This window comes from Etheostoma spectabile, chromosome 16, assembly GCF_008692095.1.
Source record: "Etheostoma spectabile isolate EspeVRDwgs_2016 chromosome 16, UIUC_Espe_1.0, whole genome shotgun sequence".
Lineage (NCBI taxonomy): Eukaryota > Metazoa > Chordata > Actinopteri > Perciformes > Percidae > Etheostoma > Etheostoma spectabile.
Genome location: NC_045748.1, coordinates 27,934,261 through 27,939,519, shown reverse-complemented (window position 1 = coordinate 27,939,519; position 5,259 = coordinate 27,934,261).

Sequence of the window (5,259 nt, the reverse complement as noted above, 5' to 3'; positions counted from 1 at the left end):
ATGATAATAAAGTTGCTATTCTGGTCACATCTTTCAAAATAAAAGATCATCGTCGTCAGAATGGCAGAAGCCAGGCGGCCTGAGTTTTATACGGTCAAGAAAATAAAACTTAAACGGTGGTAACTTTTTATAACAGCCTATTGGTAGGCCCGTTACAAATAAAAACGCGTAGGTCTTATTTAGTAAAAAATCTTATGATAATTCACAATGTACAGTAGGCCTAGTCTTTGCACTTTATTACATTATTGTTACAAAATTGTAATTAGGCTACATAACTAAATTATTTGTTACAATTTGTTACAATTTCACTCAGTCGTATTGCCCATTTATTTAACATTAGGTTATTTTCTTTCTTTTATACGTTCATAACCACCATTTCGGCCAATACGATACTGATAATGCCATTGTTTACAAATTAAATGTCAGACCGCGACCACGATTAGGCTGCAATGCCTAACGTTTTAATGTTGCGAAAGTGTAATGCTTTTATTCTGAAAACCATCCATGTCTGCTATTGATTGATATTACTTTCGTCAACTTGACGCAGCCTCAGTCACTGCTGTATTCCGTGACTAGTGTTTGTTGCTGAAGTCAACTCCTTTCAGTCGTAGCTCAGCGCTCTCTGCCGGTCGTCGTAACCCAGTGTCTGCTCGGATTTTGCTTGAATGATGGAAACAATTCCGACCATTCTGGTGCCTCAAGAGCAGGACTAACAGATTTAAAAACATCTTCTTTACCTGCGCCATCAGGTCCCTGAATTCATAAAGTGTGAGCGCGTTATAATGTGTAAATGATGAATTGCTTACTTCTCTCCTTTTATTGTCTATATTTATTATGCACTGCAATTTCATTGCAAACCTAATGTGCAATGCCATCTAAGACATCTAAGAAGATGAGAACTATATCACAAATCAATGAGACATTTTTACTGCACACATGGGTTTTAAAGTAGCCTATATTTAGAAGTGTGTGTATATATAGGCTAGTGGCACTTCTACTAGAAAAAATCCATTATGAAATATTTATTTGATTTGTTGCTTTCCAACAATACTAACATCATCACAAATACTACATAGGGCTATAGGCATGCATGTAACATTTTGTAATTTTCCTAGTAACATACTCCATGTGTTGACACAAACGTCAATATCTACCAACAAGTAGTGTGTGTGTGTGTGTGTGTGTGTGTGTGTGTGTGTGTGTTGTGTGTGTGTGTGTGTGTGTGTGTGTGTGTGTGTGTGTGTGTGTACATTTCATGCCTGTGTGTAAAGATTCCTAACAAAGTCTAAATTGTAATGTCCCCACTGGGCATCAATTGAAAAAAGAAGCATAAAGTAAGTATAAATTTATTGATGAACAGTTTTTTAAATTTATTTCTCTTTTAATCTGATTGTAGATTACTATTCACTGTTTGTGAGGTATGCAGCATCATTGTGCCCAAAATGAATTCCTCCTCAGGGACAATAAAGTGTATCGTATGTCTTATTTCTCTGTGCCATATGCAGCTCCGTTATTGTCCAAAAACCATTCAAAACACATTGCTGAGTCACACTGTTGCACTGGGTGACATGTTCCTTCCTTACCATGAATCCTTAGTGTAGTTTACTTTGACTCAATCCCACATACAAATACTCATTGGAGTCTCCCGCCTTTTGTACCTGTTGCCTCAGGTGTGTGTTTCACTGTGTCTAACACTTGATGGGATGCATGCAGATTTTCTAACAGCTCTGATCACATCATGACAGTGCTCATTTTGACCACAGCTGCTTGTTAATTGGTGAAGCATTATGCTGCCAGCCAGCCAATTCCTGGTTTCCGCAAGCGTCCACGTGATTTAAAGTACTGTCTGAGCAAGGATTCAGAAAAATCTCTGTTTTGGTCTGTTTGGGTGGAAAACAATGTGGGATTGGCTCTAACTGTCCTTGAGTCCCTTGCAAATTAGGCTTCATTTTTTGAAAATGATTTCATGCAAATGAAGTTTGAGTATGTTTTCCACTAGTCTGTGTTAGATTGGGACCAACATTAAAAGACCTCTACTGACCACTACTACATCGAAGGATAAAACCATTCCCCTTTCCACTAAGCAGCGCACATCAGAAAAAGGTGTCCTCATGTCCATTTAGCTGATGAGATAATCACATTGAGATTAGTCTATATCAGCGACATTCCACTTCCGGGATTGCACGTTTTTCTCCCATCCCGGAATGCTGTGCGGACTAACCTGACCCTCCTCCGCAGCACACAATTAACCACAGTCATTCTTCCAAAGCTGACCAGCCAGCCTGATCTGTATATGAAAAGATTTTCAAAACAGAATAATGTGTGTCCATTTGGAGCTACATTCATTCTGGATATCAGTACATCACATCAAGATGGAAGTACTGGCAACCTAGTACTAGCTTGTTGATTCCAACATCTGGTTGGCGTCTAACAGCTTTCACCAACTCTTATGCAACACAGAGTGCAGCTGCTCCCAGGCCCAAAGTATGGAGTCAAAATGCATGAGTAGTTGGTAAAGAGAGTGGAACAATAAGCACTCAAACAATATATTTTGATTTGGTTGACCAAATCAGAACTTAAGGAGCATTAATAGTTTTTTTGGGTAACAATTTACTTGTTTTCTACATAAGAGTGACATGACACAGTCATGAACACATGATCCCTAACCATAACCCATAACTTGTCATGACAAAATCGAATAACACTAAGGGAAAAGTTATGTTGAACATTTATGACTTGTTTAGGTTTTATGACACGTTCCTGACAGTGGCATGTCACTCTTATGTAGATACCTTCAAGTAAAGTGTAGCAACAAGCTGTAAATTGTAAAATAAAATAAAAAATGTTGACATAAAGTTGTAATAGTGAACGTGTTAGTTGACCGTTGCCTATTCACAAAGCGGGTGTTTTCATAAAAAAATAAAAGCTGCCTACTGTCCTTGGAAGTGAGTCATGAGACTGAAATAGAAACAGTTAAGTTGTGAAGTGTAGAACCAAAACAATGAGCTGAAAGACACTAAAAAGCTGGGAGGAACTCCAGAGTTGCTGATAATTCTGTGCGTTTGTCACTATGAGCAACTTCTTACATTAGACAGTAATTTGATCTATTGTTAATATAAAAATATTGATTACTGCAGCTATAAAAATCAATGAATACAATGTTTGGATTTGAGACAATTGAACCCAAAAGTACAAATCCCAAGCCCACTAAAAGTAGTTCTTTACATTGAAGCTCCAGGCAGGCAAGAGTACAAAAGCCATAAACTAGGTAACAATCCATAGTAAAGATAAATGCTGGAAAGCTAGGCAAAAGTACTGAGACAATCTGGCAGGAGGCTAGTGGAAATGAGAGGTTGATATACTCTGGAGCCAATGAGAGAATGGAAAACAGGTGTGGGGAAGATGGAGCAGGTGATGTGAAATGATGGGTGATTGATGTTGAAAAAGCATCTGACAAGTTATGGAAAGCAAGACTTCTCATTTGAACTAAGTCATTTGGGTATAAATAGAAGTAAAAGTTGGTACATAATATCTTAATTAGTACTCCGTTGCAAATGGAACTCCGCAAGGTAGTGTATGAAGACCATTGTTGTTTAATATAATGATCAATGACATCTTTGAACAGGTTGAACATAATGTAGGAAAATCCCTTTTTGCTGATGACGGGGCTCTTTGGGCTAGTGTTCGAAACCTGGAGTATTTAAAAAACAAATCTATCTATCTATCTATCTATCTTCTATCTATCTATCTATCTATCTATCTATCTATCTATCTATCTATCTATCTATCTATCTAGCAGTACTGTGAAATTATTGGGGTTTTATTGGATGAAAAGCTGACTTGGTGTCAATGTATTAAAGTGAAAAACAGCCGATTGGGGAACAAATTGGGCATCATTAATAAATGTATATAGGGCGCATATGAGAGCAGTACCTAGGTACTGAGCAATTATGGTTGCACAGCACACGTATCTGCAGCAGAAACTATCTCCAATCACCAGTAGCTGCATTACAGATTGAAATGGTGGACATGCCACTGCGGATTAGGAGAGTAAAGTTTACAATGATGTATTGGATTAATTTACAAGGTCATTGAATATTTCATCCTACGAGGATCATTTAGCAGGATTATTGGAAAAATAAGTCCAATTTGTTTTGTTTTGGGTGGACAGGAATTGTAAAAGCAGAAAATATAGGAAATATAAAATATAGTCCAACAGTTCCATCATCAACTATTCCTCCCTGGTTGTTTGTGATGCCATTAGTAGATTTAAATATCCAGCAATTAAGAAAGAAGTCTGTGCAGAGATTATACAGGGAATATAGTACAGCATTATATTGAGCAACACTTAGCAGAGAAGATGTTGATATTCATAGATGGTTTGGAGGATCCTGATCCTGGACGTACTAAGAAGAGACCCACAGGTCATTTATCAATTTATACTGATGCACTTCTAGTTATTATACTAGCATTGGAATGGTTGGAAGAAAATAACAAAAGGAATGCACTAATTGCTTTAGATAGTCTGGCAGCGCTTACAAGCATAAAAACAGTAAACTCATGCAGATCTAATTTTTGGAAATACGTAATTTATTATACAGAATGTACAATAAGAAAGTGAAGGTTTGCTTTGTGTGCTTAAGCATCAAATGGAATTAGTTTGGCAAGAATACTGGGACATAAGAAGAAGAATACATCTGTATAACATTCAAAGACATTGAGTGAGGAAGATATTGGGCAGAAATAGAAGAGAAGTTGCCATTTTTACACGTCTCAAGATAGGACATACTGGACTATGTAAAACCCCTCATAATAGGTCAACACCCAACTGGTAGATATATACAGATGAGTTTGTGCAGCATGTGGTGCTGGACTGTAGAGGCTATGAAAAGGAAAAGAAAAAACTGAGACTAGCATTAAGAGAAGCTAAAATAAGCTTTACTTGGAGATGCAGCATGGGGAATGCACGCTCATACTATTACATATTTGAAGGAAAAAGGGCTGTTAGAGAGAATTTAGTTTAGTATATCCTCATTCAAAAGTGCCCTCTAGGGTGCCTTTAAATGGACAAAACCTGATCTAGGGTGCCCCTCCAGTAGAGAAAACATGCTGCAATGTCCTCTAGCCTGCCCTTAAATGGAGACAGCATAATGCAGTGCCATATTTCTGCACGCGTATGCCCCACTGCATGCAGCTGGTGCCCGTTTTAATTTTTTTCACCCCTTTCCCCTCAGACAGCCTCAGACTGACACTACTGTC